This window comes from Ambystoma mexicanum, chromosome 8 (assembly GCF_040938575.1).
Source record: "Ambystoma mexicanum isolate Mex_15411 chromosome 8, UKY_AmexF1_1, whole genome shotgun sequence".
Classification (NCBI taxonomy): Eukaryota; Metazoa; Chordata; class Amphibia; order Caudata; family Ambystomatidae; genus Ambystoma; species Ambystoma mexicanum.
In genome coordinates, this window is record NC_090929.1 from 818,450,958 (window position 1) to 818,474,842 (window position 23,885).

At 48.8% G+C, this 23,885-nt stretch overlaps 1 protein-coding gene across 1 annotated transcript in view; it reads left to right on the forward strand.

Moving 5' to 3' along the window:
- The window catches only part of SYNPO2L (synaptopodin 2 like), a 343,674-nt gene that overhangs the window by 208,569 nt on the left and 111,220 nt on the right, over positions 1–23,885 (forward strand). The gene's annotated exons all lie outside the window — the stretch shown is intronic.

The window sequence follows — 23,885 nt, forward strand, 5'->3', positions numbered from 1 at the left end:
TAGCGATTTTCCTTCTTAAGTCCCTCTCTCTCACTTCTTGATCGTCCACTGGAATCTTGTTTCCTCCAGGTAAATCGGCCTCTCACACATCTTTGCTTCATCAACTCAGCCGGAGCTTTCCCTGTGGAGTCATGCATGAGTGAGCCGATATTGTCTCATTTCTCGGTATATTGCCTGTTGAGCCGATATGTGATAAATTTGGGATTTCTGTACCGTGATATTCAAAGTCGCCATCAACCTCTCTGCCTGGGGCCAAGATGGTGTGATTTTCTGATGTTTGAAACCCAGATGCTGTGCCATCCATTTCTAATCTGCACTGTTGAATGGAGGGCCATTGCCTGGCTTGACCACTTGTGGGATGCCCCACTCACTAAACATCCCATGCAATGCTGGCACCATGCATTCAAAACTGGCAGTGTTTACCACTCTAGTGAGTGGGAACACTGAATATTCACGGATGACCCACATATATACTCCTCCCCGGAGAGGTCCAAATAAATCAATAGCCACTGAGTGCCACACTTCCCGACTGCCATCGGACCTGGCGGTTTTGCTTTTGCAGCAAATTGGCATGTTAAACATCTTTGCGTCTTGATCAGCCCCACTTAATCAATCCGTGGGAACCACGTCGACTGTCTTAGAATGCGTTTGGTGTTTACCACCCCTCTGTGACCTTCATGCGCAATGTCGATGACTGCCATCCATAACTCTTTTGGAACCACAATTCTAGTCCCTCTCATCAGGAGTCCCTCTCCCGTGACTGCCAGTTCCTCCTTCACCTTCGCAAATGCTTCGGCGCATTTGCAGAGTAGTTCCTCCAGTTCTTCCACTGTCTCTTTTTGGTTATTTCAATTGCCATTTGTACTGTGGAGTCTTTTTCTGCAGCTGCTAAAACTTGACTGTTGCTGATTGTTGGCAGTAGCGCCTGCAGTGCCATGTACTGAATGTAATCCTCACCTGCTTTCGTAAGCCGTCCAACATCCATCCACACCGGGCTCCTTGAAATATAGTTGCCCGGGTTAAGGTGCTTCCCCGGTCGATGAATGTTTGAAAAATTGAAGTCTTTGAGCCGCATTCCCCATCTTTCAATTCTCGCCGGCATGCATGATCTGGGATTTCCAAAAATGGACAGGAGCGCCTGATGATCAGTGACAATGGTGAAATGTTTCCCCACTAAGAATTGTTTAAAATGTTCGCAGGCCCACACAACAAACGCTCTTTTTCCTCTTGCAAGTACGCTTTCTCTATGGGCGACAGTGCCCTACCGCCATAGGCTATCACACTCTGAGAAAATGTGTCCAAAGAATTTCAATTCAGACTGGTTTACAGAACATTTTTCGATGTTGAGTGTTAGCCCTGCAGCCTCCAATGCTATACATGCTTGCGCAAGGGCTTGATCATGTTTCTGCTGGGTGCACCCAAAAACTAGGATATCGTCACTGTAGTTGATGCATTGTCATATGGGTTGCAACAACCTCCATATTGTTTCCTTGAAAATTTCCGTTGCTGATGAGATTCCAAAACTTAGTTGTTTGTATCTAAATAATCCTTTATGAGTTGCATATGTGGTGATGTGTCTTGATTGAGGGTGGAGGGGCAGTTGATGATACCCCCAATTTAAGTCTAGTTTTGTAAAATGGGTTGCCTTGTTAAGTCTTGTTATCATTTCTTCAATGATTTGGCTGGGGTGTTGTTCCCTCTCGATTACCAAATTAGGTATTCTCATGTCTACAGAGATTCTTATGTGTTCCCCTTCCTTTGGAACAATGACAATGGGGGATACCCAAGGGGTGGGTGCAGTCACCTGCTCAATGATGCCATTGTCCAGAAGTCGTTGCAGTTCCTCTTCCACTCTCTTCTCTAGGTGAAACCCCACCCTTCTGGGGTGTTGTGGATTAGGTGTTACTTTGTCATTTATGTTTAGTTTAACCAGTGGACCTTTGAATTTTCCCACTCCCTTGACATTGTTCGAAAATTTCAGTCGGATTTCATCTTTCGATTACATTAACAATTCCTGGGCCCATGCAGTGATGCTGTCGGTTAGGTGGACTAGACCTAGTTTTGTAGCCGATTTGAAACTGAGGAGACATCTGCTCACCTTTGGCATCTTTAGAACGTATATTGTGGCTAGTAAGGTGTTGTAAGGAACTCATGGTGGCAACCGTAAAGACAGACACAAGTGATCACAGTTCAAGGGTGTTTATTAAACTGAATATGCAGGTTGGAAAAAAACCTAACCTAACCTAAATCTAATATGGGAGCAAGCTTTGACCATCAAATGAAAAATAAGGCAGTCCTTGTGGCGTCTGGTCAAAGAAAAAGGGCCTATACTAAGAAAACCTATTGCCAGTTCTTATAGCTAATATAGAAAGTGTGTGGGATAGGGTTTATAATAAAGAAAGAAGTGTTCACAAATAATAAGTCAGGATGGGGCAGCCAGGGGGCCCCTCTTCCCCACATTTTGATACGGGACAAGGTGGCACTCCTCAGCACAGCACACGCTCGAGCTCTCTCAGAACATGCTGACAGATCCTTTTTCAGCGATCAGGTTCTTCGCTGGGTAAGTCGATTTTGATAAAAAGATGTGACAAATAACAAATGAAAGTTCAGTTAGAGTGATATTGGTTCACCCCTGGGTCCCCCTCTATCGGGCGCAGACCCCTCTCGATTCTTAGCCTCCCTCCGTCGGGTTCACTATGACTTTAATTCACACGATTTCTCCTTTTATATTCACCAGTCTTTGGGTGACAGCTTTTCACCCTAGGATCCCCCTCTTCTGGGCTCAAACCCTTTTTGACTGTTTGTCTCCCTCTGTCGGGTTCACTATGGCTTTTCACAAACACCTTCATCTGTTGCACTCCACAGGTCTTAATGTCTTTTCAAAAAACACACTGTTGGACGTCCCTCCGTCGGGTTCACTCTTGTCCTCACAATGTTCTTTAGGGCATCATGCTTCCCCCCTACCTGTCGGCATCCCTCTGCCGGGTTAACTCTTGCCAACCACACAAAGTTCTTTCTCCATTCTCACTAAACGGGATTCATTTCCCTTCGCTTTCCCAATGTTTTGTCTGTCAAAGACTTTTGAGTGTACAGATGATTTTGCAGGACCTCTGTATGACCACTTTAACCTCCTGTTTGCGGCTCTCCTGCGGCCTACTGGTATCTGTAGTTTCAACACACACAGGATCAACCAAAGTCTCTCGAGTGAGCACCCACGTGGTGCCGGACCCCACCACAGCTGGTTTTCTTCTCTTAAAGTTAACAGTTCTTTGAACTTCCCTTCTTGTGCCACTTTGGGACTTTCATTCTACACAGTTGGGTTTCTTATCGGCTCTCCCCTCGACTCACCGGCTCTGATGAACCGCCTGGCTTCTCTTGTATCTGGAGTCAAGGACGGCATCACGGTAGCAGGCGTATCCCTCTGTCCTTCTTATCGGCGTAGGCATGCTCCGTGTAAAATTGACTTCATGCGGGAACATACGTTAGCTATTGTTCGCGGTCTTACGTTTCCCTTCAGGGAGGCTTTGCGGGTCTTGGTCGGAAAGGGCATGGTTGCTTCTCTCCTTGTCACCCCTTTGGTTCTCGCTGCCTTTCTCCTCCTCTTGAATTGCCGTATGGGGATAGCCTCTCATCATGCATTCTGCCTTGCTCGTAGAATGCGCTTGTACTCCACCTTTCATCCCTGTGGGGAAGGGAAAGGGCTGTCAGGTGTGTGTGGTTCTGGTCAATTGCCTGACCCCCATATTGGGACATTTTAGGTAAACGGCTATAGTGTTAATATATTGTCTTTCATGGTGTGTGAAAGTGTTCATGTCGGAAAGGGGGGGCAGTGTTTCTGAATATCCTACGTGGTAGGATGGGGAAAAGGTGTTGAAAGAAGGGGGAAGCCGTGTCTCACCCATCGATGTCCCACTTCTACTCCCCAAGGACCCCTATTCAGGTGATCCTTGCTCACTGGTCCACCCCAGGAACTGGATCAATAGCGATGGCCGCGTGTCCTGGCCACCTGGATGACAGATCCCTGGGGACTAGCTAGGGAGACACCTTCAGGTTTCTCACATAGTTAATTCCATAGCGAATGGTGTATGGGAACCACCCCAGACATGGCAGAGGATGACTTGCACCCCATTGGAATTTACAAACCTATGGAGGTTGCAATGATGGCGCTGGCGTTAATTTTTGAAATTGCTGGGCATCCATTATGTCTACAGTGGCACCTGTATCGATCACAAACTCAACCCTTTATTGGGAGATTTGCAGCACTATTTTCGGTGACACTCTTCTGACTCGTCTGCCATGAGTAGAACATACTCGTCCCGATAAATGTTGACATTATGCTCTGGAGTGCCACTGTCTTCTGATGGCTGTGCCTCTTTTTCACTCCACATTGCTCTCACCACTTGGCGTGGACCCTCTCTCGCTTCATTCCAGTTGGCAGAGTATGTTCTGGAGCTCCGACATACTGCCTGAAAATGACCTGGAGGTTTACACTTGTTACATATCAGATTGACTGCTGCACATTGATCTCAATGTAGGAATGAGAGGACACATCTGCAGCACAACTGCCCTTCCTTTGTTCCATTTCCTCTGTGATCTATGACCTGCCTGTTTTGGTTATATCCCTTGTCTCTATTACCACTTTTCTGCTGTCTGCCTTGTACTGTCGTTGTGGCTGCTACTATTGCACTGCTTGATTTTGGAGCATCAATGACCACCAAGTGGGAATCCACTTGTTCATAGATTCTGGCAAGATCCAGATTGCTTCCTCCTCCGAGAATTGATCAAAAGACAATAGGCTTCATTATAAGTGTACCGATCTGGAAACAATGGTGTCGGTAAGCTTACCAGCACTGTTGTTTCCGGACTGGCACACTACAACACTGTGGGCGGGTGCCCTCCCTTCTAGCAGGTCAGATCTGCTGGGTGGAACAGCACCCGCCCACAGAGTTTTCACGGAAGCACTGGCACCTTTATTAACGGTGCCGGTGCATCCCTAGTACCCACTTCCATAGAGGAATGGGGACTTACAATTTACCGGCTCCTGACTTTCCGAGCCATAGGGTTTGTAATCCCCCGGTGTTACCTGGAAGTCGGGTGTCGGTAAATCGTTACGGGTCAGGCGTCAACCCGCCGGTATCACCGGCACAGTTAGCGCCAGACCCATAATGAGGCCCAATATCTTGCTTGTTTTTGCAACCTTAGGACATACTCATCCACGGTCTCATTGGTCAGCTGGTTGCATTGGTTGAACCTAAACCTTTCAAAGTCCCTGTTGCGTTGTGCAACAAACCTGTTGTTCAGAGCTAATATATCATACAATGGCTTTTCAGCCGAGGGTAGTGTCTTTATGAACTCTTTCACTTCTTTGCCAATGAGGTTCATGAAAATATGAATTTTGTCTTCTGCATCTTGATCACCCACCGCTTGAATAAAGTCATGAAAATTCCTCTAACCATTCTGTGCAGCTGGAACACCTGTCAACAATGGTGTCGTAGTGTACCCAGAAACAATGCTATGTGAGGCAACTTCCTGTTTTGTCATGGGGTGAAAGGTTGTGTTCCATCGCTTCATGTGATGTCACTTTAGGGTGGGGTCAAATGACAACACTTCCTGTGTTGTCGTCAAAGGTCAAAGGTCATGTAACGTCACTTCCACAACCCCTGGTTTTTTGGTGAAGTGACATCCCTCAGGCTAACACAGCCAAGTTCGAGTATCTTTATGGGATATTTGTGCGTAAAAACTATTGGCTGCCAGGGGGCCACCGGTAAGTTATGCAAGTACTCACCGACCCTCGGCACATTCCAGACCAAAATTTGAACTTTGCCAGTTTAGTCGAAGTCGCTCGTAGGTTCGAGTCCTGCAGTTTCGCAGGTCTCCGGCTCTCATCGGCTGTGATGGAGAACAATCGTCTGTGATGGGACAGTTGCCTTTCTTCAGTTCTGAAGGAGGTTTGAGGAACATTCCGGTGCAGTGAGCTTCAGGGCACAGTAGAGAAAAACAGCTAGGGGTCTACATCAACCATCATCAACCAGTAGTGATGCAGGAATCACAAGTGCGGGCAGCGTTACATATTCTCCTCATTCGGGAACCAGAGGGGGTAGGCGTACGAAATTTGGTGGGAAAATGCACGGGACCACAAGCAAGCTATATCCCAAGTTTCGGTTTGCACTGAAGACAGCAGCAGAGCTGCGGGTTACCCTGAGGTAGAGCTGGACAGTTCCCTGGATAGACCAGGAACACTTCTGAAGGGGCTTGTTCGATGGGTAAGCAGGGGGCGCTGAGAGTAGTTATTCCCACTATGCCAAAGGGGCAAAGTGCCTTGGCAGGCCTTCTGGTTCGATGAAGGAAGCAGGGATACGACGGGACAGCAGAAGGAGAAGGGTGCCAAACCCTTGAAGGTTCATCCCTAACAATGCAATTATACCTTAGACCAAATAAATGGACACACCTCGCTAGGGAATGAGACCAAGAGAATAATTGCAAGTAAAACAAATGTATATAAGCTAAATGCAAGCAGAGAACTCTGCTGCCCAAGAGTGCTCTGCCAAACAATACACGGGTAGCACATTAAAAGGACACACGTCGTCAGCCATGACATTTCAAATAGGGTAAAAGTCTTGGCAGTGATTGGGGGGAGGCCTATGCCATACTCGATCACATAGGGGAGGTTGGATGCTAATTGGAAGTTGCTACCCTTCGCTCTGGGCACACGTGGGTCTGCTAGGCTCATCTCTGTGGTGTGAAGGTCGGGTCGGAGGAGTGCTACATTCTTATATATCTAAGCTAAAACAACAGGTACTGATGGCATGAGACAAATAGCAAACACATAATACTAGCATGAATGGGGGTGCTTTTCAGAACCCATTGGCAGATATATTGGCATTCCAACCCCTGTACCGAGAGGTTCATAAAACATAGGGCCCCAGACCTGAATGCCTGCCCAGTGGGTTCTGATCTGCATGATGTCTCATGATACGGGTAGACATGTGTTAGGGCTAAGGAGGATGTATTGGCACCCAGGATTAGGGCTATGGTGGGAGTCTCCACAGGGGTCAGATGTGTATCTGTATCAAAGACCAGAGGGGCATAGGCCCGGTGGACTGTGGCTTGGCGAAGTGGGCTCAGGGGTGCACAGGCAGGTTTGTGGAGATGGATGTGCATACGAGCTGGGGCCTGCTCCGGTCTCATACAGTGCAGTGAGCTCATCTGTCCTGAGATGATACTAAATGTTGCAACCATAAATGGCTGGACTTCCGTGAGAACATGGCTTGTGCGGAGCTGGCAGGAGGCAGAGGTGGCCTGGGCTGTCTTTTCAAGGCATGGGGCAGGGGAGAGACAGTATTTTAGAGATCATTTTTGGGCCTAGCAAAAGATGGCATCAGGTGTGTCACAAAATGGATTCTCTAGGCATCGATTCAGGCTCGCTTATTCGTTTGTTTACTGCTGTTAGTGTGAATAATAGATGGAGAGTGGGGGCATCTCCCCCCTTTAGCATACACAGGATCTGTTCAGTGCGGTAATGGTGAGGGACCGGAAAAGTCCACTTCAGCGGTTTCATTAGTCTGTTTCTTCATGCAGGAGGCTTGGCTCCTTCTGTAGTTCAGTGAGAACACAGGTGATGGACCTGGTATGGCTGCAGAGCCCCTTCTCGTATCCAAGATTAGCTTTGTGACAAAATCAAGGACTTCCAATAGAAAATCTGCACTCTTGCAGGCCTCCCAGACATAGACCAATCACAGCCCACAGTGGTCTCAGGCATTCTGGCACCAGTAGTGTGGATTGGGACTTCCCAGTCCCAACCCCCTTCCTGGGTACACACACGTGACATGCAGGAGCCCGCGAAAGACATGGGATTTCGCGGGAGGCTGCATGCCCAAATAAGGACAACCCGGGTTACTAGACCTGGGTGAAGGAACAAAACAAAATAGTCATGGGACAGAACAAAAGACTGTGTGGCTCAGCCATTTTCAGACCTGGCCACAGTCTTGAGCCAAACGCAGTAAACATGGTTTAACTCAGTAAAAAGAAGTAAATCCCATTATGAAAAGTAAATGCTGCCACCAGTTCGTTCCAGGGACACTTGGTCAATCACCTAAAAATCCTTTGAGGGTCTCTAGGGCCATTAAATAAAAAAAGAAACCCAGCGCACTGTACTGGAAGGTACATTGTGCACTGGTAAAAAGTTACCAAGAAATGGCACATAGTCAAAGACTAAGGGAAACATAGCTTCCCAGTACTGACAGCCTAAAGGACATGTCAGTTTCCTCATAACAAGTGAGCAAACGCCCATGGGAGTGCAGCTGAAGGCTGGGCTCCACTGGAAAAAGTCAGGTTAGGATAGCCAAACAAAAGCAAAAACTTTGGGCAGAGTCCTTAAATGGAGGGAAAATTGCACAAGAATGAAATCTTTCCTAGCAAGCTCCACTGGCTACTGACCATCAGGATGTCTTTTGCTGCTGAGGTGACGGGCAATGAGAGGGCTGATGATTTGTCTGGTCACTGCATATGTGCTTGGTGGCACTTGTTGCAGAGGGACCACTGAACCTATCCCTATCCTGTTTCTTAGGGTTAAGATTCATTTTTTACTCTGTGGTGGCCCTTCTTCTCAGCTCTGCAATATGTTTGTCATTTCTGAAAACTTGGTGCACATACTCTTCTAGGGTATGGCCAAACATATGCCTCCTTTGAAAAGCATCTTAATAGCCATTGGCTTCTGTGACCCATGTGTGTGCCAGTCACTGAAGTGGATGAGCTTCCATCCTGACACTAAATCACTGTTGTCATCGCTGATGATCTGACCGCATAATAAGCCAGATCTGACAATAACTTCCACTGCTGTTGCATATCGATTTCCTCATCAATAGCCTTGTTCAGGATTGTGAAGTCATTCAGGACTGCTTCAGCTGGTTCTATTTGAATTTTCTGCTTTTTGAAGGCTGCATATTAAAAAGACCGATTTATTTCGGTCGTTTATGTTCAGCCCTCAAAAAGCTGAAATAGCATGAATTCATGGTTTTCACCCCACACCCCTTTTCCACCTTTCTCCCGCGCCCCCAACTGCCTCCTTTCACCACAAGCATACACACTCACTCCCCCACCACATTCAAACACACACACGCAAACACGCAACCAGTTACATGTACCCGTACCCTTACCCCTCCCCCTTCACAAACCTTCTTTATACACACACACAAACCAACAGGCAGTCACCCACAAACTCACCTCGGTTTCCCGCGACTCCTCCTCTGGGTCTCGCTGTCTGGGTCTGGCTCTCGCAGAGAGACAGCGCAACCAGAGGTTTTCACTCTCAATATCATTAAATTCCCTATCCAATTCGGCAAAATATTTGTTAGAAATAGAACTCATCGAATAACAACAGGTAAGGACATGTCTAATGGTCTCCACCATATAATTCCTAGCACAGAGTTTGCAAATCCTTTGATCCTTCGGTAGGCCTCTCCACGATCCGCGAACCCCCAGGACATCAAGGCGATTAAGTCTAATGTCCATGAAGCTTCTACGATTTAGCTGTGATGGCATGAGAAGGAGGCATTTTTGAGGTTCTTTAAAGCTGAAAGGCATCAATGCAAAGGTATGCAGAGATCTCATAGCAGAAACCTTCTCATGGCTAGATACCCAGTCCCACTTTTCAATACATTTTTTTAGGGTTTTAACACTGCACCTTCACCGTGTTCCCATCTGGGTTTCCAGCAAATTTTTTCAAACATTTTCAAATTGAGACCTTTAAATTTATTAAGAGCCTCCATCTTACCCTCCTCCAAGCCTTCCTTTAGGATATAAAGAAGAGTACCAGGCCTTGCAAATTTAATTTTTATATACAATTTGGCCCTATTATGTTCAATTTTGGTAGCCATAGAGATGAGCCCTACTTTCAAACGAACTGCCTGTATAGGTGTATAGTTATTCAGACCCAGTAGTCTGCGCCATATGATTCCTTTAGTGGTATCAGCCCAATCTGACCAGTCCGAAAAAGAGGTCTCTAATGCATATAAAAACATAGCCACAAGTTTTTGTTTATATATATATTGATGATTCCCAACAGGCTATATCGAGCTGTCTTTTTTGAGAAAGACATGACAGCGGTAAGAGTGGCCATAACTTTGGCTCTTTTATTCTGTTGAACCAGCTTATTAAGGGTCTGTCTATCCCCACAGAGCTCATAACCCAGGTTTTTTTAGGAATTAACTTTCCTGATCGCACCCAAAGAGCAAGGAATCACCTGCTTATTGCAGCTATTACGACCCACAGCCATAAACTGTGTTTTACCCAGATTGATAGTGAGCCCATTTGCATCAGCATACTCACAAACAGCAGTTGCGCTATTGCAAATGCCACTATAGGTGTTATCAAAAATAACAATATCATCGGCATAACATATCCAGCCAATTTTTTTCTATTCTGGGAAAGGCATTCATCTTGGCTTTAAATATACTTCCAAAGTCCACCTTAAATAGATTATAAAGAGTGGGTGCTAAAGTACAGCCCTGTCTGACCCCTTTTGCAATAGCAACTGGTTCAGACATAGAGCCTTCATCATCAATACGAATCCTGGCCTTACTGTCATCATATATCATTTTGCAGACATATAAAAGATGAGATGGCATACCAAGCAACTCAAGTTTAGACCACAGTCTTGCCCTCTCAACAGAGTCAAAAGCTGAAGAGAAATCAACAAAGAGCATATAAAGCTGTAACCTATTTTTGCCCTTAGCCTGTTCAATGAGTGTATTAACTATAAAAATATTGTCCCGTGTAGAAGAACCTTTACAGAAGCCAGTTTGGGCCTTATCAAGAACACTATCTCTGTCAATCCACTTCATTATTTCACGGAGCACTATAGCACAGAAACAATGAAGCCAGTCAATTTCCTACATTACTTTCATACCAGGAGTCACAGATAACTGATCATATTCTCAGACCATCTTTCGTTTCTTTCGCAACCCAAGATGGCCACCTGTTCAGCACTTGTCTGATACTGAGTGTATACCACGCATAACTATGGTGACTTCACCTCTACTATGGATTTAGCCAGGATCCCTGCCCTTAATAGAATAATGTGCCACTATTTTCAAGAGATTGCCTTCTTTGCAACTTTGTCCCAGATGCTTACTGTACACAGGAGAGCCTGGATTCAGATCCGCCGTCTACTTCCCCACCCTCAGAACCCCCTCCCCCTCCCGGTCCTTTTACTTGTTACTTTATCCTAAAGTGGAGCAGTTCCATCCATGCCATCTTGTTGATTTGTTCCTCACCCTGATCCATGATCCAGAGCCACCTCACCTTCCCGCCCCCCTGATGTCATCGCCCTACAGGCCCCTACCTCATAGGAAACAAGTAACCTGGAGAAACACTGCAACATTGGTCCTTATGAAACGCAGTAAGGAGAGAAGGAGAAGGAGTCCAGACAACTGTATCCTCATTCATGGCCCTGTCCAGAGGACAGGACATTTTATTAATTCTTAAATTATGGTTATCTCAGTTATTATACACCTGACGTGTAGGAGGGCAGGGTCAGATAAAAGTGTGCGAAATGGTCCTCGAACAGAGGTATGTACCTCATAGGTACGTACTGTTATGGCAAGGGGGTGTGTAGACATGAGGGCTTCGTTCACGTGATCGTAATGCATTTGCTTGAAAGAGGGAGCAGGTATTATTACATTTTTATTGTGTTTACTGATTTTAGTAGAACTATGCTAATGGGATTTCATTTATTTATGTGACTGTATTTTCTCTATGTATTTCCTTGAATTGTGTATTAAGAATGTATGCAGTTGGAACATTTCTTTGTAAACCATAACATATTAATTAAAAAAAATGCCATTGCTTTCAGTGTGTTCCTTTCAGTCTTGATTGTAAATGTACGCCCAGATTAGATTGTATTAGGGTAAAATTACTTTGCATGCTGGCAATTGCAGTTTTCATTCAAGATGTGGAAAATAAAGCTACTATTGTACTCAACATGCTACTTTAAGAATGTATATATTTTCAGGATGATTTGTTATGGAACCTGTGTGTTATGGAGCCAGCGGCTGTCATGCTGCTGGTCTCATTGGCGCTGGGGGACCCAGCACCATGCTGTTATGCCGGGGTCACCCGGACTTACTTGTCCCTGGGAGGCTGTAGAACACAGCTTGGGTGCTGGAGCACCGTGGATGCCTGGTGCATCCAGGAGGGTGGGTGCCTGGACTGCACTTAGGGCACCAGGCTGGTCTGGGTGGACCAGACCAGCAAGGACCTGCAGGGCCGTGGTCACACGGCGTGGGGCCTGCAGGCCAGGGCCGCAGGACCGTGGTCACATGGTGTAGGCCTGCGGGTTCACAATGAGAGACGGACACAGGAGTTCCATAGTTTGAGTCTGCAGCCGTTCTCCTTCTCGTGCCTGCAGGGGCTCCTTTTATTATCTTGGGATATGACACAGTCATGGCCCATCTTAAAAGGGCAATACACATGGGAGGGAGACATCCCCTTAAAGGAGTAATACATAATGGGAGGGTCACACATTACACTCCTCCTTTTTCATAAGGGACAAAACAAACAGTGCTTAAACATAAATAATTCCCCCAACCGCTCCCCCCCAGTTACAGAACGACATATACTTATCACTTGGAGATTGTGGGGTAGACAGATAATAGGATATGCCACTGACACATACATAGCTACTCAGGTAGTTACAGACATAACACATAACCATTCTAAACATACTCAGTAGGTGACAGTCGTGGTCGATGAACTGCCGGTGGAATCTAGGCGGTTCTACCACAGTTTACAAAACCCTTTATTAACCTGGGATTCGGAACTGCAACCACTGAAAAAGATGCCATGGTTGGCAGCTGGCACTATATGTAGGCACTATATGTACACCTACTAACTGCAGGATGCCAGCTTCACATCACTGTTTTTTACTGAGACCACTTTAAGCATGTAGCTACTATGCAGGTTCACAGCTTCAAAACACATGTACACTGAGTCCTCTCTAAGGAATTGCAGGACTGCAGGAGACCAGTTCCTTTCCATCAGCGTCCGTTCAGGAGTCACATTGATGGTACAGTCTAAGGCCGGCAAAGCCGCACCCGGTGGGTACCAGGGGCCGCATCGGCTTAGTTCCTTGATGTTATGGGCAGGGCAGCGAGACGCAGATAACAGGGTGTCCAGGCTGCTCCACGTAACGTTGACAGGGCACTGGGTGACAGGACATTACTCACCCCACTCTCCGGTGATGTTGCCCCAGTCAGGAGTGTCTCTTTCCTCCAGGGGCACAGGAGGGCGCACAAGCACTCGCAATGAGCTGCAACCCATACCTTGCCCGTTGCACTGCTCCTTGGCGTTGGGGGGGGCCAGGGCTGCATGGTTTGGTCAGACACAAGTTGTTGGCTGAACTCAGGGGGTCCGGCAGGTATCTGCCCCAAGCCCATGTTAGCCTGGGCCTTCGATGGCATGGCATGCAGGGTGACATTATTGGCAGGCAGCCAGGGTGTCATTAGTGGCAGGCAGTCAGGGCCACATGTAGGGCAGGCTGGGTGACTGCAGTGGCTTGGTGTTGGGGCCACTTAAAGGCCAGGCCAGGTGACTTTAGTGGCAGGCAATCCAGGAACATTCGTGGCACTGCGTCGAGACCACTTGCTGCCTAGTTCTCTCTATGGCCACAGGAAGACATCCTAAGATTCTCCCTCCTCCAGGAGGGCGATGTTCCCCTTCTCTCCACCAGGTAGGCATCTATGCACTTTATGCATTAAGTGCACACATGTACTGCCACAGGGGCACACCTTGTTTCCCCCTCCGTTTTCCAGATGCCAACTGTGCAGGGAGGTTATTACAGGTACAGTGCCTGTAATTCACACCACTGCTTGTGGTCCTGAGTTCCATTGGGCACTCTTTGCCATTCGACGTGGAACACTGCATTTTTTTTCCATTGCCCTGAATTGGGGCCCCTCTGAAATTCTCTGCCGAGCCCAGGATCTGTAGAGGGCCATATTCATCCTGCTACATGTGCTTTGACTTGGAGCACATAAAGAAAACAATCACCGCCTCCTGGCCCTGGTACATAGTAAGAGTGCCGGGGATGAAGCTGGAGCTGGAGCATTGGGGTAACATCCAGCTCCAACTTGGAGCACTTCACCCTTTCACCGCTGCCGGGCCCGGGATCACAGTGGGGGCTCTGGTAGTGGCGCAGCACATTGCAGGATAGTGCTGCCGCTTGTGGGGGCGGGGGTGGAACTCACCTGCGGTCCTTCGGTCCGGACAGGAGCATAATGACTACCTGCTGTACGGCAGCCCAGGACCTCAGGGGGGCTGCCAGCACAGCTGACACGCACGCGTTGCCGGTGCCTTTCTTTTTATTCTGACATCTCCCCAGTGGGAGGTTGTTTCGTTGCGGCCGCCGCCGCTCCATTCTTCCTCCCCCTACGGCGGCAGATGCCGCAGGGGGTGGTTGCGGGCAGGCTCCCTCCTCTAAAACGACGGTCGGTGGGGGCCATCACTTCTTTTCTGTCCCCTCAGGGCTGCGGGCACTTGCTCCCCACGGCTGCACATTTGCTTCCTTCCCCCAGCAGCGGATGCTGCAGGGGACTGCAGGCTGGGTCCTTCCTCACAGCACTGCCGGGCTGCAACGTCTCCTCTTCTTTGGCCGCATGCTGGCTCCCTCCCTGGCCGCACGAGCACCCTCGTTGCAGAGGGCCGCAGTCAGGGAGGCTCACAGACAGGGCGTACTCGCCTCGGCTGCCCGAGGGCAACACCACCCATCATTTGGTTGCGGCTGCAGCCGCTCCATTTTTCTCACCTGAGGGGGTTGCACACTTCTCTTTCTTGCAGGAATGCGGCGGGGAGGGCAGCCACCCCACTCCCCCGGCTGGAGGTAACATATGCCCGCAGCTGTGGCCACTCCATAGGCTGAGTAGTGTGGGCTCCCCTTTGCTCTTGTTCCCTGTACCCTGACTATGGAATAACATGACAGACAGGTTTGCTTGCGGAAAAATTATAGGCCGTAGGCTTGTTTATTTTCTACAGAAAATAACACCACACAATAACAAAACAGAATATATCACAACAGATGCTTTTGGGCACTTCGTGTCCAGGGTTGGAGATGCCCGGCCTTCTCCTCCGCAAGTCTTTGTTACCCTTGGGCATCCATTCCCGGACACGTGGGTGTTGCCTCAGCCGCTTAGGTCCCCCCCAAAAGCGCCTCGATCTGCATCCCTGCTCCTCTATGGCCCTAAAACTGTTATCTAAAAACGCTCCCATCCCTTTGATGGGCAGGTGTCTCTCCCCTTCCCCACATGGTCAGCTCCTGATTTTCTCAGCATTACGGCCATGCCTTTGGACCCTATGCTGATGTCGCTTTTTGCCAACCCGTCCCCTATCGTGTTGCGTGCTACTAGCTCCCCAATCTTAAATGCCCCATGATGCGCCGGGGCAAAAGTTGCCCTGAACAGCGCCGTCTCATACTACTGCTACATGTGCTATGCCATACTTTTAACAGCCCTACCAATTTCCCAAAATTCAGGGGTCTACTGCTATCTGGTTTCTTTCCTTCCAACTTTGCCCAACCCTTCATTTCGTACTTTAACTGTGGTCTGTTTGTTGGATCCGACACACCGGCCACTTTTGTGGTGTATGCGACAGAAGGCACATGAGCTGCTGCCCCACTTTTCCTTTCACCCTGGGCAAATGCCTTTTCCAAGAAATCACACATTTTTGGGAGTTTTAATTTCCCCCACCTCTTGTACTCTTGTTTCCGTTATTCACATACTCCTTGTATTGCTTACCGGTTTCGTATGTTAGGGCGTACCTGGCCAATTTCTCTATCACTCCTCCTCGCTCCTGTGGCCTTTCCTTTTCTTTTGAGTTAACCTTGTAGTCAACCGTTTTTCCTCCAGCACTCTCAATGGAACCCATGCCTTTTCTGGTGTGGGCGTTTTTATCCTTTTTGCATCCGGCCTCAGCTCTCTGGACCTGACCCACTGAAAACGAGACAAGGCGTCAGCCACCATATTTGCTTCTCCAGCAATGTGCCTTGCCCTTATGTACGCATTGTTTTTTAGACACTCCAATGTGATGGCCCTCCTCTGTTTATTGGATCCAACACACTGGCCACTTTTGCGATGTATGCGAGAGCTGGCACATGAGCTGCTGCCCCACTTTTCCTTTTACCCTGGGCAAATGCCTTTTTCCAAGAAATCACCCATTTTGGGAGTTGTAATTTCACCCAAATCTTGTACTCCTGTTTCCGCTAACACCTTATTCACATGCTTTGTGTATTGCTTACCCGTTTCGTATGTTAGGGCGTACCTGGCCAATTTCTCTATCACTCCTCCTCACTCCTGTGGCCTTTCCTTTTCTTTTGAGTTAACCTTGTAGTCAACCGTTTTTCCTCCAGCACTCTCAATGGAACCCATGCCTTTTTTGGTGTGGGCATTTTTATCCTTTTTGCATCCGGCCTCAGCTCTCTGAACCTGACCCACTGAAAACGAGACAAGGCGTCAGCAACCATATAGACACTCCAATGTGATGGCCCTCCTCAATTCCAATACCAGTGGACATGATGCTCCTATCCTGCCTCTGTGGTGCCCCATTTTGGCCCCTCTTGTCCTCAGCTCAATACTCCTTTGGAAAGATTCTACCTTGTGGCATGACCCTTCCTGCAAAGTTTAGTTTCCCTGCTAACGCTTGCAATTCTCTTACGGTAGCCTTGTTTCTCCCTTTTAGGTTATTGATAGATTTCCAACAACTGAATTGTTTGTGTTGTGCCCCTAGTTTTTTCTTCTGCCAGCGGGAAATCCCAGTCCTTTGTTATCTCCATGAATTTGTTCACCGTGGCTCTACATAGTTTTGACCCCTGTGATCCCACGAAATATTCACCCTCCCATTGCATACATAGCCATTTTTGTGACTCTTTGTTACCTGGTAACCGACGAAAAGTAGATTTTATATCAGCTTTTGCCATCCCTGCCCCTTTGCCTGTCTTCCTGAATACCTCTACTGCTTCCTGGAAATCCGAGTAAGTCACTGATGCTACATCCTGTGGGATGCCCTCATTCACTGATGCCCCTGGGGGTATGATAAGTGGTGAATCCGTCTGAACTCACCTTTTTCCTGAAAAACCTCTCCTGATCGCCTTGGCAGCTTCCTTGGTCTGGAAAAACCTACAGCCACTTCTCCATGTTCTCAAACCTAAATGGCGTGGCCCCTTTCTCATCTCCATTCCTAGATCCGTTTTTCATTCTCCCTGTGGGTGTTCGCCGTTGCCCTGGTGCACTTTGCGCTACTATGGTCTCCCCTACAATTCTCGCACCTATGGCTGAATTTGCACTTCTTGCCCCAGCTGCGTGGTACCCCATCCTCAAAATTTCGACATTGTGCTGCCTCTGTCCTTGTTGGCCCAGTATTGCCCCTCCCGGCCCCCTGGGCTGTTGGTGGTCTGCTGCTCTGCCACCTTCTCTGTGAGCTGTACTGCCTGTTCCGAACGCTCTGATCCCTTGCTCTGTTATAGCTGTTTTCGTATTTTCTGTTACTATACTTGTAATCACCTCTATACTCACTTTGCCAGTATTGCCTTCTCTGTTGTCCTCCTGAACTCTGCTCCCTGTTAACCCTTTTTTCCTTTTAATACATTGAGTATGTACCGTTTAAAGTTTCCCTTATCCCATCCTATATCTGGGAAGCAAACCATTTATTTTCTAAATTTGTGGTCATATTCTTTCCAGGCCTCCCCTCCAAATGCTTTGTATGCCTTCACACTCTCTGTTGGTATGTGACCAAAGATACCCCGTCCTCTGGATATTTCTGCAGTATAATGGTGGACATTATTTGAAAAGTCGCCATCCAGTTATCAAAATTCTTTGCTACTGCCCCTCTTTTGGCATTCTAATAGTGAGAAAATGTCTATGAACTCCTTTCTCCATATTTTTTCCCTTACTTCGTCATTAATGTACCATGCCGCTGCCTTCATGGATCGGCCCTGGGCGTCCTTTCCTATTGTGGGCCTGCCCTACTTTGTCATGGCTGGCTCACCCTCCTTGCCTGCTGTGGCCGTGAGAGCTGCTTCTGCTGGGGCTGCCCCCTGCGGGGTGTCCCCTGCCAATGGAATAGGTGTGAGCCCTGCGGGCATCACAGGTGGGTTGGGAATCATCCCCTGGGGACTGGACCCCTGCGGGACCCCTTCTGGACCTGGAAGAGCTGGTATCTCTTGTAGTGTGGGGACCCTGCTGTCTACTGGCCCTGGCCCCCTGCCCCTTGACCTTTACCTGCTCCCTCCATCCACACGCCCTTCTGCTTTTCCTTGCTCACTACTCCCTTCCATTTCACTCATGCCTGCAAGTGGTCCCTCTCTTATCCTCACTGCTTTCTGTTTCTGTTGAACAACCCCTTGCTCCTTCCTGTACCTTTTATGCTTCCTACCCCTCCTGTCACGTGCTCTGAGCGACTTACCCTGAACTGTGATGCAGGTTTTCAAAAATGTTTTCAATTTTTCTCCCACTTTTTTCATCACTTTTCACAGTACCTTTTTTGTTTTCTTTCCTTTGGCTCTTCCTTGGCACCTCCGTCTGCTCCTGGGTCCTTCTTGGCTCATCTCTCCCCCTCTTCTTCGCCGCCGCTGGACTCCTCTGTCAGCAAAGGCGACATTACCCTCACCGTCTCCTCCTTTTGCATCTCTTCCAGCACACATTGTGCCCCATATTCTTTTTCAATTCCTGTGCTCTTCTTGCTCTTTCCCCTGCCATTCTTTGGGAATCTTCCTTCCAGCTGTCGTCAAAAAACATGCGTATTGTGTCTACTTTCCTTCCTCCAGTTATGGTTTGTTTCTGTAACTTCCTCCTCCAGAGGCATTTCTGCCCCAGCTACTTCTGTGTAGCTGTCCCTTTAAATTCGTAATGGCTTTGCTGCCTGGACTGCCCCACTTCACACACGTTGCAACTTCTCTTCACTCGTGGCTGTTTTCTTTTTATTGATCCCCAGTCACCGTTGTGCTACCAGGTTTTCGGTGTAGCTGCCCCTTTAAGTCTGTGTCAGGACTGTTGCCGGCGCGCCTCTCTTTCTGAGATTTCTTTGCCCCCTGCTCCTGGTTGCCCAGGCAACGGCTTGGGCACACGTTGCAACTTCTTTCGATCGTGCCTGTGGGCGGGGCGGCCCCCCCTTCCTGTTTCGCTCATTGTGGCCGTGGGCAGTCTCGGCAGGATGTTCCCTTTGCTGCTTGCCCGGTCCTCTGGCTGCCTCTCCCCGTGGAGTGCTGTCTCCTTACTGCCGGCCGATGCCGCCACCCACACGCTGCTTCCTCCTTCCGCAGGCAACGTCCTGTTCCAACTGCTGGTTCCTTCCTCCGGCGGCGGCTCTCCATTCGTTAGCCGGACGGGTAGGTGCCTTCCTCACGGGGGGCTCTGCCCGCCACTCTTTTCCTTCTTCCGCGGCAAAATCCCTTTCTCCGGTTCTTGGCACGGCACTTCCTTCTGCCTCCCCGCAAAGGTGAGCGGACCGCTTCTCCTTCCTTCTTCAATTCCTCCTGACAAAATACTTTCCGCTAGCTGTCTCTCACCGCGGAGCACTGTCTCCCTACTGCAGGCAGATGCCGCCGCCCTCACACTGCTTCCTCCTTCCGCAGGCAACGTCCTGTTCCAACTGTTGGTTCCTTCCTCCGGCGGCGGATCTCCATTCGTTAGCCGGACGTGTAGACGCCTCCCTCACGGGGGGCTCTGCCTGCCACTCATTTCCTTCTTCTGCGGAAAAACCCCTTCACCGGTTCTTGGCATGAAACTTCCTTCTGCCTCCCCGCAAAGGTGCGCGGACGGCTTCTCCCTCCTTCTTCGATTCCTCTTCACAAAATACTTTCCGCTTACTCGCAGAGGTGAGCCAAAATCCTTTCCGCTTACCCGACCGAGGTGAGGGAAATGCACGATCCTGGGGAAAGAACAAAAACAAAGGAACACGTTTCCTTCTCCCCCTTTTCCAGGCCCCAGGAGCTTACCCGAATGAGGTGAACTCCTTACCTTGTTTGTGCTTCCCCTGCCTTCTGAGGGGGTACTTATACTCCCCTGCTCCTTTGTTGTTCCCTTGGGGGGCCGGACTTCCCCAGGCCCCCCTGTTGCTTTCCCCTCACACCTTTCCCTGTTTGTTGTGTTTGTTCCCTGGCAACGCCGGGGTTGAGGGCGCTGCCTGGCTGCCCCTCCCCTTACTTTTTCATGCCGCTTTCTCCCCCACTCTGCGCCTAACCCCCCAGGCCCTCCATCGTGCATTTCTGCCCCCCGGGGACAGGGGGGCAGGGGCAGCACGCTCATCTCTTTGCGGCGGATGCTGTGGGGGGGGGGCTGCACTACTCACCCCCGGCAGGAGGTGTCACTAATTTCTCTTGGTGGAATGCCGCGGGGGAGGTAACATAATACCCGTGGCTGCTGCCGCTCTGTTTCTTCTCCCCTGTGGGGGGGGGCCACTTGAATCTTCTGCTTTGGGGAATGCCGCGGCAAGGGGGTTTGCATGCATGCTTCGATCCCAGCCACACGAGCACCCTCCTTACAGAGGGCTGCGGCTGGGGCGAAGTCATACTGGGGCATTCCTTAATTCTCTGCAGCGGTTTCCTGCCACTCCTCCTCCCTTCTCCCTCCTCTCCTCTCCCACCAAGAGGGAGAAAAACCAATGGAGGGACAGGGACGGAGCGGAGGCATCATAGGGGCTCTTCTTTACTCATCGCCAATGTAATGGGGCTGGCACCAGTCACGCGGCCGGCCTCATTGGTGCTGGGGGGCCCAGCACCATGCTGTTATGCCGGGATCACCCGGACTTAGTTGTTGTTGTAGGGCAGGGCCCTGGGAGGCTGTGGAGCACAGCCTGGGTGCCGGAGCACCGTGGATGCCTGGAGCATCCAGGATGGTGGGTGCCTGGGCTGGACCCAGGGAACCAGGCTGGTCTGTGGGCCCAGACCTGCAAGGACCTGCAGGGCCGTGGTCACAATGCGTGGGGCCTGCAGGCCAGGGCCACAGGGCCGTGGTCACACGGTGTAGGCCTGCAGGCCCACAATGAGAGACGGACACAGGAGTTCCATAGTTGGAGTCTGCAGCCATTCTCCTTCACGTGCCTGCAGGGGCTCCTTTTATTAGCTTGGGTCATGACACAGTCATGGCCCATCTTAAAAGGGCAATACACGTGGGAGGGACACAGCCTCCTCTTAAATGGGTTATACACAATGCGAGGGTCAAACATTACAATGTGCATGCTTCAAAACATTGGTTTAAAACGCAGTGTTATGTTATTTTATCTCTGTTTTTTACACTTGACTGCCATGACTACACCCCGAAACTGAGAGAGAGAGAGAGAGAGAGAGAGAAAGAGAGGAGAGAGGGAGAGAGAGGGTGGGGGAATGAACGCAAGAGAGTAGAGGAAGAGAGAGGGGGAAGACAGAGAGGGAGGGAAAGAGAGAGTGAGAGAGAGACAGGGAGGGAGAGAGAGGGAGGGGGAGAGATAGAGAGAGAGGGAGGGAGAGAAGGAGAGAGAGAGAGAGAGAGACGGAGGGGGACAAAGAGAGAGGGAGAGAGAGAGGGAGGGAGAGAGAGGCAGAGAGAGAGAACGAGAGAGAGAGAGAGAGACAGAGAGAGGGAGAGAGAGGGTGGGGGAGTGAACGCGAGAGAGTAGAGGAAGAGAGAGGGGGAAGACAGAGAGAGAGGGAGGGAAAGAGAGAGTGAGACAGAGGGAGGGAGAGAGAGGGAGGGGGAGAGACAGAGAGAGAGGGGGGAGAGAAGGAGAGAGAGAGAGGGAGGGAGAGAGAGAGAGAGAGAGAGAGAGGCAGAGAGAGAGAAAGAGAGATGTCTGTTTGCAGTTTGCTTGAGTGTGGCTTTGTAAATCTAATACCGGACACTTTATTGAAAACTATGCAAAGCACTATCCATTTGCACTTTTCTGAATTTCAAAAATCATCTTGTTATACACCTTATAGAAAGAGATGGAGATAGATCAGTGAGGTAATTGCTTGATGCAAGTACATATGTTCATCGTGCAGGCTATGGCATGTTCGAATACCTGCAGGGCCGACTCAGCCTTTCATACTCCCCATGTCCATAAAATCAGTACCATTGACTTGCATAACAGCAAAATATGTTAAAGTTCTTAAAAAATGAACAAAATCCATCAGGCATTTCTAGACAGACAGCAGGAGAATACATCATATCTGTATTATCTAATACGTTTCTCTAATTATTCCTCTTATATTTTCAGGATGCTTTAGAGTTTGGTTTGGTGGTTTGCAAATCAGCATTATTAAAACATGAAAGCCAATAATGCCACAATTGAGAAATTGTATCTTGGTATAAACCTAAAGATGTGATGGAAGAAGATGTGGTCTGCTGGCTAGATTGGAGCTTGTGAAACCAGGACACCTGGGCTCAAAACCCAGGTTCTCTGATCAATCAAATCTGATGAAACAGGGCAAATCATCTTACCCCAGATGGCCTCCTTTTCCTTAGCGTATAAATAAATCAAGTGATACAATTCAGTTTCAACTGCAGAAAAAGCAAGTTGAATCATTTAGTCATGAGATGCACCGGTTCCACACCCAAAATCCAACCACCCCAAACCCGACCCACTGACCTGCTCTTGGTCACACTCTATCCACCCAGCAATTTTTAACCTTCGAAACAACGGTGCCCTTGGTCTTAAATATGACACTGCTGCAGAGGCATAAAGTATGAAAGGATGGGGCCACCCTGGCTTAGTCCACAACAATATTTTACAGGCTACTTATTTCATTACCTCTGTAGATATAGGCTGCGTTGGCATACCAGGTTCTGTGGCTGAATGTACAACCACATGCATGCTGCTTGGAGGCTGCTGGGGGAGCTCTCAGGGTGGCATGGTGACCACTGTGTTTCCTTTCCAGGATTCGCCCAGTGCAGAAGCCTGTTCATCCCAGCTTTTTGCCTGCCACTTCCTGTGTGCCTATCCATGCATACAAGATCCTTCCACAAACTGCCCAAGTCCTCAACCAAGAGTGGGTGATTGTAAAGTAAACACAGACTGCTCAGATTTGTCATTTCGGAATTTGGAATTCCAGATCTTCATGATTTGGAGATCATTCTCGAAATAAATTGTAGGCATCCACGGATCCCATCAAATCAGTGCCCAGATGTCTCCACTCCCTCCCTCTTCATCTCCTGCTGTGTGTGGATGCTGTAATCCCTTTCCTATTTACATTTGCCTTTCAGCTGGGGTTCGGGAAGTCAGAGCAGCATTCTCTGGTGGCCGCTCTGCCTGAAAATCTCTCATGCTGCAACCACACAGGCCGGAGCACTCATGCTTTCACTGTAAATCGCTGGTGTAGTCATGGATACATCAGTTGATAACACACGAATCAGTCTAACTGCATAAAGGTCAACACAGGGCAAGCAAGAAATAAAAACCTTCAAACCTGGAGGTTCAGTTACACACCCATGGAAACCATATCACATGATTTCGATAAACCTCTACACCTAGTTGTCCTATAACTTTACAATAGATAACTACAATTAACAATTACTCGCTGCAGGGGTTGTACTGGCAGCACACCCGCACACTTCCAGCGTCCTGTGAGGAGCACACCAGCAGCATCCATCTTCCCATGCAGAGCCTCTGGGTGCATCTATATTGAAGTAGCTTCAGCCCTCATTATTATTACACAAGAGGGCAAATTATGTAAAGTTAACAGGGTAGTGCCCTTAGTAGATTACATTCACACAATAAATAGGCAAAACACATCTGTATTGAAAACTATTAGCAGCCAAGTGGAACCCAGGATTGGTCCAGTTGGCAAAGCCAAAAAAAGACTGTCCTGATGAATGTGGCTTTATCAAAGTTATGCCACTGAAACCGGTCGACGGTGTTTGCTACACTCAAAAAAGGTGCCAATAAGCCAA